The 16,498-nt window shown below is 35.7% G+C and overlaps 1 pseudogene; it reads left to right on the top strand.

The window, feature by feature from the left end:
- Positions 1-11,573: 11,573 nt before the first annotated feature.
- On the top strand, positions 11,574-12,015 carry LOC120116841 (annotated as a pseudogene).
- The last annotated feature ends 4,483 nt before the right edge of the window (positions 12,016-16,498 follow it).

The raw sequence follows: 16,498 nt of genomic DNA, 5'->3' as shown, positions 1-16,498 counted from the left end.
CATGGACTCCAACGTCCTAGCCTCGGCCCTACTAATAGTCTTAAGATTAGAGGGGGAGGATCCAACAGTAATGACAGTAATAACCGCTTCACATTCAAGAGGTAACCCATTTAAAATGACAGTAACACATGGTTGTTTTTCAATTAGAGCAGGATCATTGTCTACTGATTTTCTTTCCCATTAAACATCTCTTCTATCTACTCCGAAATGCTAGGTTATTAAAATGGGAACCCTTAGCTTCTACCAGTGCTACTACAAATCTTCAAGAATTGTGGACACAATGCTACTACAAACCTCTAAGCTAAAAAAATTACATAAATGTTAAAATTAACTTCCCGGAAATATTGCACGAACATGGCTATCAAGCCATTTTAGCTTGTTCTTCATGCACAAACCAATCTTTGGAACCATTTTGAACCTGATTTTTACCCCGTTTATAATGTCTTGTATGTGACGATATTAGACCCAACTGAAACATAAGTTCAAATACCACACCACTAATTTTATAAATTACGAAAATTTTCTAATTTACGACCTAGGAAAACGCCTCGAACATGTATTAATCTAGAGAATTATTGGCCAGAAACATTAGGACCACAAGTTTTGCAATCCGCGAGCAGTTTATGACACATTGAATTTTATTCGAATCAAAAGTCACGATTTTTCAACGTACCTCGTGTCCTGTGCAATGTGAGGTTCTTTTCGACACGTTGGCTACTATTCGAATTAACATTCACTTCTTTTCAATGGACCTTGCATCGTGTATAGCACGAAGTCCATCGATTCCTCACTTTGGAATGGGTGTGAGGATTGTTATAAATAGGAGTCCATTAGGAAGGTTTTCTAAATATATTTCAAAAAAATGAAAACAAAATATGTAGTAATATTGTGGAGTTATTTCCAAGAGAAGTGTTATAAAATTCTTATGCATGTGAAGTCTAATTCTATCGTCTATTTTTTCAATACGCGGTTGAGTTGCAAGACTTTTCATGAAGCCTTTAAGCACAATTACATCTTTCAAAATGTTTCAATGAAAAAATTCTACGTCATTCCATGGACTCAACCCGAGAAAAATTTTCAAGAAAGATTCAAAGTTGCTAATAATCACAAAGCATTATGTAAAGACGGCATATATAATTATTTTAGTGGAAGAAATTCAAAGTTCGGCCTGCATTGTTTGAAGAGAGTTGTCGATAAAGGTAATATCAACGTCATATATATGGTCTTATTCTAATTTGTTATGAGGTTAATTAAGAGATGAAGGACTTCGAAACATGAAGGCTCTTGATTTCGCCAATTCTAAGAAAATAAATTTAGAAGTTATTCGTCTGGAGATTATTCCGTTTATAGGCTTAATGTCGTGGAGTCGACACAACCTTACCTTTCTAGAACTAATCGAAAACTGCAATTGTGATAACAACTATCCGCATAATTCAATCGACCAAGTTTGGCAACTAAGGAACAACCTATGTATTTATTATGATTCTTGTTTTTGGAACTATGAAGCAACTTTGTTTTGTAATATGTGTACAATAAAATGAATTTTAATTTCAATAAATTTTGTCTATTTATTACGATAGAGTTTGTTATTACTTTATTATATGTTATACATAAAAATATAATAATTAATTTAAATTCATAAAATAGTTTAGTTTTCTTATTTATTACAGACTGGACCTCGCGTTACGCAAACTGCGAAACTGCAAGGTACATTCAAAAGACGCGATACTTCAAATTTTCAATTTAAATATTTCGAGTATCTCGCGATTGGTATAACAAGGGGTCATTTATTGAAATATTAAATTGCATTCCAAGTGTTTCCACGTTGAATAAGACTCGTACCCTATATAACACTAGAACTTTACATGTGTTTTGTAGAACGCGAGATAGTCTTATGTGTGTAGTTTGAGGGTAATTTTTTAATTAATCCTATTTTGGGGTCCTATTCTAATCAATGATTTTTGGGTTCTTAAACTAATAAGGCCGATTTTATCTCTAAATTTACACAAAAGTGAAATACTAATAAGAGAAAATAACCTCAGTGACCGAAAATGCCTTATAATATACGAATTTAACCAACTTTTTTTGGATTTGCCAAAATGACCAACTTCAAATTTGCAACGCGAATTCTAATTTCGCAATACAGTTTCCAATTTCGCAACGCGAATATGTAAACCGCATTGCGATTTTCCAAATTCGCAACGCGAAAGTCAAATTCGTGTTGCGAAATTGTAAATCGCAACACAGAAGTCAAATTCGCAATGCGATAGTCAAATTCGCAACGCGATAGTCAAATTCGCAACGCGAAAGTCAAATAGTTTTACGCGAAACACAATATTAATTTCGCAACACAAATGTAAACAGTATTATCGTAAATCATCTCTAACCTAAAACCCTAAAGCACAACTCAGTCCCATCTCCATCTCTCACTCTCTACGGTGACATCCGTCCCCATTTCTGACAAAATCCGTCTATCTCCATCTCTCAGAGCAACCCTCACAACCATTCACGGTCAGAAATGGAAAATCAACCACCGAGGGTTAGTTTTTTTAATCTCTTTTTTTTTATTTTGAATTTTTTGTATTATTATTAGATTAACCATTTCACTGAGATTGCTAAATTCATTCGGTTGCTGCCAATACTGCTAAACTGTTTAGTCTTTAACCCTGTGAAGTTAGTATTTGTCTTTGTTTTGTCTTTTTGTTGAAGAAACCCTAAATCACAACACCAAATTCGCAACGCGAAAAATGAAAATCGCAACGCGAAACTAAAATCGAGTTGCGATTTTCATTTTCGCGTTGCGAATTTAAGTTTCAGAAACTTCTTTTATTCTACAAATTGAAACTTGAATGAATTGCATTACTTCAACCAAAAAACAAAGACAAATACTAACTTCACAGTGTTGCTAATTTAAGTTTCAAGAATAAACTACTACTCTTTATGTTGTCCTTGAACCTGCACTAAACCTATATGTTGTTCTTTTAAATGTTTATATAAGTGCTTACTTCTGGAATGTTATCTGATGCATTTTGTGAACTATGATGGAATAATGACTTGGGTGAATACCGTGCTAGTTTGAAACATATTTGGCTTTGTTTTCACTGTTTAATATCATGTCTGTTTATAGTGTATAATTTGTAGTTTTTGGTATATCTAACTTGGTATGTTTATTGTTTTTGTAGATTTTTTTTGCTGCATTGACCTTAAGGAATAAATTAAGCATAGCCACTAAAATTGCATCGACGCTTACACCTCTACAAAGAAAATTGTTTGAGGATACTTGTTTCGGGACATGGCTGAAAGTGCAACATACGGGTGGAGATGCTATGTTGACACATTTGTTTTTTCAGATCATGACTAACAATATACCCGAGGGGGTACAACGTGGTGATGAGGAGATATGGTTTCATTTTCCTCCGGCACAGGCGTATACTTGTTTTGGGCGTGAGGAGTTTTACTTAATCACCGGTCTACGCTTCGGACACGATGATGTAGGTCGGTACACTAGTCATATCGCCCGCCCATCATGGTTATATCGGGTTTTTCCTGAGCTGGCAAAGTCGAAGCCGAGTATACACGTCGACGACTTGAAGAGATTATTTGATAAAGATGGTTTTACTCGGATGGATGACCTTGATGTTGTCCGAGTATGCCATTTATTACTTTTGCATGCCGTCTTTTTAGGCAAAGAGGGAAGACAACCAATCTCCGAGGACCTAATATTATTGGTAGATGACCTAAATGCATGGAACCTATTTCCGTGGGGTTCATATCTATGGAAAGCTACCTGGAAGAAGTTGTCGTCTGCCTTTGAGGACCGAAAAAGTTTGCGGGGCGATGGTTCTAAATACACTTTGACAGGCTTTACTTGGGCCTTTATGGTAAGGATTTCTATATAATGTTTCAAAAATTATAATGAATTATTTAACAATTACTAATGTTTGTGTATTATATTGTTTTATAGATTTGGATATTTGAGGCTTTCCCCAGTATGCGGACATATGTGATAAAAAGATCAAATGATATTCCTAGGGCTATTACCTGGAAGAGGATCTGCATGTTGGATTGAGAAGATTTACTCCCATATACGACGATGAATGATGTAAGTTAACACACAAATAATACCATATATAAACAAGTTATTACTAGTACAAGTTTAACTTTGTTTGAGCTTTTATATTGTTAGGAGGTCAACTATCCATTACATATGCTGACACCCACAGAGGCTGAGCTTGCCACTGATTGGTGGCAAGCTAGTAAGTGGTTTTTTGATGGGACGGATGATGAGCACCCCCCCACTTCGAGAGCCATCACTTGATCAGGCCGATTCTACAGCTCGACACCCGGAGCCATCACCTGATCGAGCCTCTTCTCCACCTCCACCATCACCTATTCCATCACATCATTGAGCCTCTTCTCCACCATCACCTCATGATAGGCGACCGAAAAAGAGGCCAAGACATTTATCTCCCTGTTCTTCACCTCCACGGGATGAATTAGGGGAATTACGTGATGAGGTCGGTGCTTTACGTCATGAGGTCGGTACTTTACGTGAAGATAATGGTGCATGGCGTGATGAGGTTCGATCTTTACGTGGTGAGGTGGATTTTTTACGCGATGACGATGGTGCACTATGTGGTGAGGTATCTACTTTACATGATGAGGTTGCCGCTCTACGCGAGATTGTTTTATTGTTGCAAAATGAGGTTCATACTCTACGCAATGAGGTAAATTTGTTTAATACTATACTAAAAATGCAAATAACCTTTTCTCGACATTATTTATTTACTGATTTATGTATTAATTTATTTTCAGCGGCCCGATAAGGTAGATATTTTATGTCGGGTTTTTCTTGCACGATAGGGTTCACGCATCAGACATCGTGCACGTGCCATTACGTCTCCGTTCACCCCACTAGTGCCAAGACTCTGTAAGAAGAAGCCCATTGCACCTATCATCATTCAAGAGGCGCCTCCTATCGTTCAAGAGGCCCCTATCATCATCGAAAAAGCCCCTCCCACCGTTCAAGAGGCCCTCGTCATCGTTCAAGAGGTCCCACCCACCGTTCAAGAGCCCGATTCATATGATGTCATATATCGACATATTGATAAACCCCCTCCCGTGCCCGATATGATGGATGCGAGTTGGCTTTCGTATGTGTTACCGGCTAGTACCATTCCTCAGTAGGAGAGGGAAACACTACCTGACACAATTATGGATAATACCCTTTGGGCTAAGACCGCAGTTGATTTTTATCTACATGAGCGGAGCAAGGGGTGTTATTCTGACCTATGCCAAATCGACGATGTTATTCATTTGTTTCTTGATCGGTCTTGGTGGGGTGTTTTATTAGGGGTTGAAGATAATGGCTATCTCGAAGGGGTGGTAAGTATTATATTCTTCTTATATTGTATTTTAATTATATTTTTAAATTATTAATAAATTCACTAATATATTTATTTTTTTTATAAAACAGCATATTGATGCATGGGTGTCACGTCTTCTAATAATAAGGAAATTGAAGAAAAAATGTACTCGATGGACTATTATGCCAATGTCTTTTCACGCAGCTCACTTGAAGGATCAGAGAGATGCTTCATATAAGTTGGCTAATGGAAAAGCTAAACTTTATCCTGCGTGGTGGGAGGTCGATAAGGTTAGTATTTATTTTTTGAATATTTTAAAGGTTTTCATAAATTTTATTTGATGTGCGCAATTATTTATGATTGTAGGTGTTTATCCCTATTTTAGAACATCGTCATTGGCTTCTCGTCAAGCTTCAGCTCCTATCCCTGAAAACAATGGTATATGACATCATGTTGAATTACATACCATTGTCTGATTTGAGAGATATTATTACAAAGGGATGGAGCGATCATTTGGCTAAATACTTGAATGCGATTGATTATTGGACAAATTTTGGAAACAATAAGCCAAAGAAGTTCAAAATTACAATGAATAGAGACGAGACTGTGCCACAACAAACGCAGGGAGCCAGAGGAGATTGTGGTCCTCTCGTATGCTTGTGCTTAGAACGTTTGACGACAGGAAGTATACATTATCTACCTCCCATATATAGAGATAGAGTTGCAGTAGGCTTGTGGTTTCGGCATTATATGGCCAAATTGATATATGCGAGACGTTGTCTACCTGCATCAGCGTGCTGAAAGTTGTACATAAACAATTGATAAGTTTGAGCAAGTGTTGTTAACATATATACTCTTTAATTGGTTTGAAAATATTTGGTTTAGTACCTAGAATTCAGTAATTTGTTGTTTGTTGGTTTTAGATGTGTAGAAAGTGTTGTTTGAGCAAATGTTTGGTTTCTGCATGTTAATCCTGAAGTGAGCTGCGTGAAATGTATTTGTGCATAAACAAAAATCTGGGGTACACTTTTTTTTCTTTGTTTAATTGAATTTTACATTGAAAGTTGATTTGTTTAATTGATGAGGAAATAAGATTTATTTTTTGATTAATTGATTTGTAAAAGTTGATTTGTTTAATTTGATTTGTAAATAAGAATTTTTTTTGCTTGTTTAATTGATTTGTAAAAGTTGATTTGTTGTTTCTAAAAAATTCAATCTGCATTATGTTTGAAGGCAAAAAAGACCCGTTGAAGGTACAAATTCGCAACGCGAAAGTCAAATTCGCAACTCAATTTTCGGTTTGCGAATTTGACTTTCGCGTTGATCACAACATACAACATCAAGGTATATACAACATCAAACACATTCCAAGCTATATATACAAGCTAAGGACACTTGAAAAAGCAAGAGAACAACTATCCAAAATATCAAACACAAGAGAACATCCCAACATGATCAATTGAACAAATCATATCAATGTTCAAACTCAAGTTGTAGATTTTGATTTCCTTTTGCTTGGCACCATATGAGCTTTGGATTTTGATGAGCATCGAAAGCATTTCAGACTTATGATTTGGGTGGTACTCAGAAGCATTTCGGACTTATTATTTTTGTTATTATTACAAGTTGTAGCCCTCAATTATCGAGATTTTTAGTTGCCATTTGTTGCATTTCTCGTATACCACCCAGATCATACGCCCGAAACGTTTCTGACGCTTTAAAGTTGACCAAAAAATACGATGGTCGGGATTTCCCTCACGTTTAAAGTTGAAAAAAAAATTATACATACAATGTTCAAATAATGTACCCATAACAATGTTCAAATAATGTACCCACAACAATGTTTAATTGATTTATTGTTTAATTTTCAATATGCATTATGTTGAAGGTAAAAAAGACCTGTTGAAGGTAAATTCGTAACGCGAAATAAGCGTTGCGATAGTCAAATTCGCAACGCGAAAGTCAAATTCGGTTTGCGATTTCGCGTTGCGAATTTGACTATCGCAACGCTTATTTCGCATTACAAATTTGACTTTCGCGTTGCGAATTTGAATTTCGCGTTGATCGCAACATACAACATCAAGGTATATAAAACATCAAACACATTCCAAGCTATAAATACATGCTAAGGACACTTAAAGAAGCAAGAGAACAACTATCCAAGCAATCAAACACAAGAGTAAATCCCAACATGATAACAACTGAACAGATCATAGCAATGTTCAAACTCAAGTTACTAATGAATGTCTAACTGAAAATGTATGCATTCACACATAAAATACACATAATACAACGTTTGCATTTAAAAATCACCTAAGTTAATAAGTCCCAAAAGGTGAAGCCGGTTGTGATTGGGATTTTGATTTTGATTGCGATTTTGATTTTGATTTCCTTTTTCTTGGGACCATATGAGCTTTGGATTTTGATGAGGATCCATTTTTTGGTAGAGGAAAAGATGATTGTGATGGCACTGGTGATCCACATGTCAACCTTGTATGACCACTTTCCTTGCACCGACTACATGTCGATATCCTTTTATCTTCACCCTTAGACAGTATACGATCGTGATTTTTTGGTCGGCCAGGTAGTCTGCTATCCATGACTGGTGGCAAAACTGTTTGTAAGTCATCTGGTATGTCCCACTCAGAAGAATGTGGACATGGGTAGACAATCTCGACATAAGTCTGTCGATATACTTCTGTAGTGTAGCAATCCATAGCGTATGCGCTTGAATCATCTTGGTTTAGATGAAGAGCAACTTTTATAACATGGTCACACAGATAACCAGATGTTTGCCATTTCTTACAACTACACATCTTTGCATTTAGATCGACTAGCTCATTTAAGTTATTATCCAATACTTCAAACAAAGTGTTTGAACATGGTACAAGTCTCTAGGACGTTGACTTCACAACATGTTTCGTTATCTTTTTTCCAGTCCGTGGTGTAACACGACGTTCCAATGTTCCTATAAATTTAAATAAATAATACTTAGTAAAATATATGATAAGTTACGAATTTAAAGAAATAATACTTGTATGGTTTCTTTTCTTGTAGTACCACTGTTGAATAGAGGCTCGAAAAAACTCCATTAACATAGTAATGGGTAATTTTCGGGAATGACGACTTAGAGCATTGATTAATTCTGCACTATTAGACGTCATGAAACCATATCTTGCTCCAAGTTAATGTACTCTTGACCATCTTTCAAACCCGACATCTTCTAGTGTTTTAGCACATTGAGGCAAAACACGTCTTAAACAATTTATATGCTTATTAAAATCTACTTCCCGATAAGCTTTTACAGTCTTCTAGTATGTCCATTTGTGATTTTTTATACCAGCAGACCTTGATTTTAGATTTTTGTACAAATGAACACCACAAAGTCCATGAAAAGCATCTGGGAAACACCTTCTAACAGCGTTGTCAATTGAGTTTGCCCTATCGGATATGATTTTCAGATTGCTAATAGGACCTATGTAATCCCTAAGATGCTCCATAAACTATATCCATGAATCAAAGGTTTCAGATTTGCCAACCCCGTAAGCTATTGGCAGTATCCCATTGTTAGCATCCATGGCTACTGCTAATAAGTTTACTCCAAGGTATCGACCTTTCAAATGTGCTCCATCAACTATAATAACTGGGCGCATGCAAGTAATAAACGAACGAATCTACAAAATCATATACACAAGAAATATAATCATTTAAATGTGAAATGCATGCAACTAACAAAAATGAGTCAACAAAATTATACTTATTTACTAACCGCAGCACCAATGGCGATAAACAGCAACTCAAAGTGTTCATGTCTATCTGTTTTGATATGAGTTACCGACCCAGGATTTTTCAGCTTTAAATTGTGACAATAAGCTGGCAGTTGGGCAAACGATGCTTCTGGCGACCCCCTCAATAATTCCAAGGCATAACATTGGCTCTCCAAGCTTGAGAATATGAGATACTAATCTTGAAACCGAGCATCATGTCAGTCATAATTTCATGTCCGATATACCCTTCCATTCAAAAACATTAACTTAGCCAGAAAACCACCCAACACCTTTTGTTGTCTGTCTATGGTGAGGAAAAACTTGGGTTCTTGAACATGTATGTTTATCAATAAAAGTCCTAAATTGAAACATTTCGTAATATTTTATCCTCTTTGTAATCATACGCCACGTACAGTTTTTGTCAATCATACACCTTGTTTCGAAACGATCTTTGCTTGATTTGTTAACTCTTAGTTGATAGCCATCTTCCACACATTTCGTATACAAAGCTATCTTCAAGTCTTTATTTCTATCAAAACAATCATCTTTCTTGATACGAATAACTTTTGTGTAACAATCAACTGATATCTTTACCAACTCTTCTTCCGGTATCTGAAGTAATTCTGGCATATTCCAGTTATACTCTCGTGGCATTTTCTTCTTTTTCCTTTCTTCGGGGACTTCTTATTCTTCTTCAGGGTTATATGAATTACAGAATGGATGTTCAACATGTTCATTCATAGTCGTAACTTCCTCCTCATTATCATCAACAACATCTTCCTCAGCAGCGTCTGTTTCATCATCAAAATTCGGGTATTGACTATATCAAAATACATGCAGGGTCTGTTTATTCCATTACATCATCAAAATCCGAGTATTGACCAAGATCAAAGTCCGGGTATTGACCAAGATCAAATTTCGAATACTGACTAGTACTCACAATTTTTTCTGTTGGCTCATAATCGTCTAACTGGTCAATACGAAAACTGGAATTTGGTGCTGAAAGTTGATTGAGATTTGGATTAGGAAAAGGTTGTGGGTTTTGAGATTGTGTTTGATATTGTGTTTGGTATTGGAAATGTGGTGAAACAAAATTTGCTTGGTGATGAAATTTTGGTGGAACCTTTAAATTTTGGGTTGAAGAACTTAGTTGATTGCTACCCGCTACTGACCCAACTTCACTACTTCTAGGTTCAACAACATACAATGTAACATCATCTTCTTGCGAAACACTAATGTAAGCAATGAATCGTTCAACATTTTCATTGTCGGTTAACAAATAAACTTTACCTTTTCTCAGATAAGATAACCTAAATCCACTTAGATGCTCTAAATTCAATTTCTTTGCAACATGTAACATTAGAGTTTCATAAGTTAACTTTTTTAATGACAGTTTTAGTTGAAGATTCATGGGTAAAGACATATATTGTAAAACACCATGAACATTCTCCCATGACCCTCCAAAATACAAATCTATCCAAACATGATCAACATTAGATGATTTCATTCTAAAAATTGTAAATTAATTTACTAAACAAACGAGCTATAACTAGATATCATCACTAACTTAGAAAAACATACCTTATTAAGTTGATGTGATAATTTGGGAGAGAAATCATTGAAATTTATAGAAATAAAATTATGTAAAAAAAATTTAGATATGGGGAAGGATGTCGTTGGATATAGGAACGGATGTCGCCGGAGAGAGTGATAGATGGAGATGAAATGAGTTGCGATTTAGGGATTTAGGTTATGAGTTGTTGTTGCTGCATTGTTATATGCCCAAAACATTTGTGTTGCAAAACTAAATTCGTGTTGCGAATTTGAAATTCAGTTGCGAATTTGAAATTCCGAGTTGTAAATTTGACTTTTGTGTTGTGAATTTGACTATCGCGTTTTGAATTTGACTATCGCATTGCGAATTTGACTTTTATGTTGCGATTTATAAATTCGCGTTTCGATTTACATATTCGCGTTGCGAAATTGGAAAATCGCAATGCGATTTATATATTTGCGTTGCGAAATTGGAAACTGGGTTGCGAAATTAGAGTTCGCGTTGCGAATTTGAGATCGCGTTGCAAATTTGTTGGTCATTTTGGCAAATCCAAAAAACGTTGGTTAAATTCGTATATTATAAGGCATTTTCGGTCACTGAGGTTATTTTCTCTATTATAAACTCCATAGGTCCTGCATATGAGCGAGGGGTCCATGGCTTTTACTTTCCCTACGTGTTAATATATATTTATCAAGTATTATTAGTAGAGAAAATAACCTCAGTGACCGAAAATGCCTTATAATATACGAATTTAACCAACTTTTTTTGGATTTTCCAAAATGACAAACAAATTCGCAACGCGAACTCCAATTTTGCAACCCAGTTTCCAATTTCGCAACACGAATATGTAAATCGCATTATCATTATCTAATAGTAATAACACAAATGTCATCCAATAAAAAGAAGCTGATCCTCAACACAGTTTCAGTCATCAGTCAGCTTAGGCTGCAAGAAATTGAAGCTCACCAGTTTTTTCAACCCTAAACCCAAACCCAAACCACGTTCTCCTCCATCTAAAACAACCCGTTCTTCCTTGTCTGAATCCGAATCTAAAACCCCGACCTCTTTTTCTCCGAGCTATGACACCACCGGTCAGTACTGGGACACGGACATCGGAACAGACAAGGAAACCAAGTGTTCAGCGGCAACGATTCAAGGATTTGGTCATGTCAGAGGGGAGAGTCTGGTGGTGGAGAAAGAGTCTGATGATCCTTACTTGGATTTCAAGTACTCGATGCTACAAATGATATTGGAGAAGGAGATATACTCGAAAGATGATTTGAAGGAGCTTCTCAACTGTTTCTTGAAGTTGAATTCTCCTCATTAGCACGAGATCATTTTTTGAGCTTTCACTGAGATCTGGAATGGGGTGTTTTCCATCAAGCCCATTAGCGATTCGCCGAAGCCGTTTTTCAAATATTATTAATTAGGTTTCTATTAAAAATGCCATTTTTCAAATATTATTAATTAAGTTTCTATTAAAAATTTATTTCTATTTATATTAAAAGTTTTTGATGATATCTCATCATTTTATCCATTAACCATGTATAAATGTATAAAATTATATAATGTTAATGAATCAGATGATAAGACATCATCAAATATATTGATCAAATGATGTTTTTAGTGGTGAAGTACCTTAGATTTGAATGAGGGTTTAGGGTTTCATACCCTTTTTGCTTGTGGGTTTCGGGACAGTGGGGGAAAAGTCAAACCTCAATATCTTAGCCACATTTTAATTTTTTGGGATAAATTGCCCATTGACTACTCAATTATGAGTAAAATTACAAACTAGTCATTCAAATTCAAAATGTTACGCACAAGTTATTTAACTAATCGATTGTTAAAAATGAGTCGTTGAATCGTTTAAAGTAAAATGAAATATTGAAAACACAGTTAGAAATCATTTTTAATGATTTTTTATGGGATAAATTACACCATATACCATTAAATTATTAGTAAGATTATAAATGAGTCACTCAATTATTAATAAGACTATAAATAGGTGACTCGATTTCAAAAAGTAATAAAATGAGTTGCTTAATTCATCAGAAAATAAAACCTATTTTGGATTTTAAGCTTCTTGTAGATCATAGGTTCCATTCGACGATCCAAATAATGGACATGTGGTCATTGGTGAGACGAATAATATATCCTGAGATAAAGATCATTTGATGGTGGTCGACATAGATCGATGTTCAAAAAATTTAAAAGATTTAAGGTGATTGCATGGTTTTTGAGAGATTCTCAAGAATCAAATCTGATGAATTGAATAAGAAGATCAAGGTGAATCTTGTGGTGAAAATTGAGACTCATCAACCATCATATACGACAGCCAACAACTATCGACGCAGTGACATGTATCTTGATTCCTACCATCAATTATTTGGATGATTTGATTACTATAATCAATTAATTGAGCATAAGCTCATAAGTGAGGTTAAGCAAAAATGAGTCAGTAGCCGCTACTCTCTCTCTTAGTGGGTGACATTTCTAACATTGGTGTTGTTGGGGAAACCATGTTATTTCCCACACGAACGTAGTTTCAAAATTGACCTAAAATGTCAAGATCAAAACCACCAAATGTTTCACAGTGGATAAACCCATCAAACTATTGAATATTGAAACACAATGGCAAAACCGAATAAAAAACAATAAAGGAAATAACATACCAAATTTACGAGGTTCGACGAGAATATTGTCTACTCCTCAGTCACCACACCGGGATGATAACTTCACTATCAACAAATATTACAACAAATGGAATTCTATAGAATTCCCAAAGTGAGAGAATGAAGAAAACATATAGAAGAGAGAACTTGTTTTTTGGGATGGATTTCTAATGAAATACTTAGGCCTATTTATAGTTGAGTTTTAAGGACTAAACTTATAAATAACATAATATTTTAGGGACCAAAGATGAAATTCTCATGTGCAAAGTTGGCCACCTACCAAAGATGAATTTTCCAATAAGTTGACTACCAACCAAGATGAAATTTCCAATAAGTTGGCCACCAACCAAAGATGTCAACTTTGCCAACTTTCAACTATGCCAACTTTCAACTTTGCCAACTTTCAAGCCAAACATAACAAATCTCCACCTTGGTTTGAAATTACCAAGCCTACTCAACTTCTTCAACTCCCCAAATTTGATGAAGTTATTTTAATGTAGTGCCTCTAATTGTTCTCACAAGCGCCACACACCCGAAGGTGTTCATACTTTCAGGATGTTAATCAAGTTCAAACAATGATTGAACTTGATTACTGTTACCACCTTGGTCATCATATCTGTAGGATTTTCTGCTGTTTCAATTTTCTGAAGTAGAATCTTTCCTTCTTCAAAGATCTCCTGCACAAAGTGATACCTCACATCGATATGCTTAGTCCTTGAATGGTATACTTGATTTTTCGCTAAGTGAATAGCACTTTGACTGTCACAATAGAGACTAATGTGACTTTGAACAACTCCCAAGTCTTCCATCAACCCGTTAAGCCAAATTACTTCCTTCACAGCCTCTAAAACTGCCATGTATTCTGCCTCTGTAGTAGACAAAGCCATCGTAGATTGCAAAAATAAACTTCCAACGTACTGGGGCTTTAGCAAGAGTAAACAAATACCCAGTACTTAATCGACGCTTATCCAAATCACCAACATAGTCGGAATTAACATATCCAACCACACACTGACCAAGTGCTTCATCCTGTTTAGAAACTAAACCAACATCCATGGTTTGTTGGAGATACCGTATAATCCATTTCACAGCTTGCCAATGTCCTTTTCCAGGATCATGCATGTTCTTGCTCACAACTCCAACTGCTTGTGAAATGTGAGGACGCGTACACACCATTGCATACATAAAGCTCCCAACTGCATTAGCATATGGAACTTTTGTCATATACTCTTATTCTTTGTTAGTTTTAGGAGATAACTGAGAACTAAGTTTCAAATGAGAAGCTAGTGGGATACTTACATGTTTGATATTTTCATTTATGCCAAAACATTGTAATACCTTTCTCAGATATTGCTTCTGAGTTAAACAAAACTTCCTTCTCTGTCTACCTCTTCTTATCTCCATACAAAGAATCTTCTTGGCCTCATCTAGATCTTTCATCTCAAACTCATGATTCAACTGAGCCTTTAATTTGTCTATGTCTTTTTGACTCTTCGAAGCAATCAACATATCATCAATGTACAAGAGAAGATAAATGAAAGATCCATCTTTGAGCTTTTGCAAATATATACAATGATCATATTTTCTTTTAGTGTACTTTTTCCACCTCATAAAGCTATCAAATTGCTTGTACCACTGCCTCGGAGATTGCTTCAATCCATATAGCGATTTTTTCAGTTTACAAGCCCATTTCTCACAACCACCATCTTTGTATCCTTCTGGCTGAGTCATATAGATCTCCTCTTCTAAATCACCGTGCAAGAAAGCCGTATTTACATCAAGTTGAGCTAGCTCCAAAATTAACTGTGCTACCAAGGTCAATAATATTCTAATGGAGAAATGTTTCACAATAGAAGAAAATACTTCATTGTAGTCAATTCCCTCCTTTTACGCGTAGCCTTTAGCTACCAACCTTGCCTTGTAGCGAACATCTTTCTTGTTATGAGATCCATCTTTCTTTGCAAATACCCACTTGCATCCAATTGCTCTTTTACCTTTTGTTTTATGTATAGTGGTGCCACTTCACTCTCTTTTTCTTTCCCAGAACACAATGCTCGAAAAAGTTCAATTTACAAGCCTTTGCACCTTTCAACAATCATTTCTTTGCCAAAATTTGCAAGGATTTCTCTCCAGCATGTCCCAATCGTATATGCCACAACTGGGTTGTGTCCAAATCATCGCCTCCGGAAGCTGTTGCAACTGCTCCAATAATTGTACTACCTTGGTAGTAATACAAATTATTTTTTCTGATGCCCTTCATCATCACAAGTTCACCAAATGTGACTTTTAAAACTCCATCTCTGATAGTGACTACTGAGTCTTTGGATTCCAAGGCTCCTAACGAGATGAGATTTTTCTTCAAATTGGGCATGTATTGGACATCAGTTAGAACTCTAGTTGATACATCTTGATTCTTCAATCGAATTGAACCTATCCCAACAGTTTTACAGGCATTATCATTGCCCATATAAACAACTCCTGAATTTAGTTCTACTAAATCGGAGAACCACTCCCGAATCTAATATCCACTCATTTGAATGGAATGTTGTTGATGAAGCAACCAATGATATATCAGAGTCATTTGCATCATGCTCTGCAACACATACATCTGGAGCATCTTTTCCTTTCTACTTCAGCTTCGAACAACTTCCAATGGATTTTCTCATGACAAAAGGCACATTCATCATTTCCCAGTCTGAACTTCGACTTTGATCTTCCTCTCCTATTTGGCTTTTGACTTTTTGAGCGACCTCTTCCCACCATGGCCTCCTCTTCTTCGTGCTTTCTTTCATTCTTAGTTTTATTCCTAAGCTCATAACTATACAAAGTAACAATTACATATTTAAGGGTAATATTATCCTTACCATGAAGTAACGTTTTCTCAAGATGTTCAAATTCATCTGGAAGAGATGACAACAACAACAAAGCCAAATCTTCATCTTTGAAGGTTTCATCCATGCCCAATAAGTCTGCCACTAGCTCATTGAACGCAGTGATGTGTTCATTCATACTGGTGCCTGGTTGATAATCAAATCTGAACAATATTTTCTTCATGTGGAGACAATTCTGAGAGGTTTTCTTTAGGAATTTTTCCTCTAATTCTTTCCACATCTTACTTGCTGAAGTCTCGTTCTTGTA

The sequence above is a fragment of the Hibiscus syriacus genome, unplaced genomic scaffold, assembly GCF_006381635.1.
Source record: "Hibiscus syriacus cultivar Baekdansim isolate YM2019G1 unplaced genomic scaffold, ASM638163v2 tig00110303_pilon, whole genome shotgun sequence".
NCBI classification, from domain to species: Eukaryota; Viridiplantae; Streptophyta; class Magnoliopsida; order Malvales; family Malvaceae; genus Hibiscus; species Hibiscus syriacus.
This window is presented reverse-complemented; position numbering and strand designations above follow the sequence as displayed.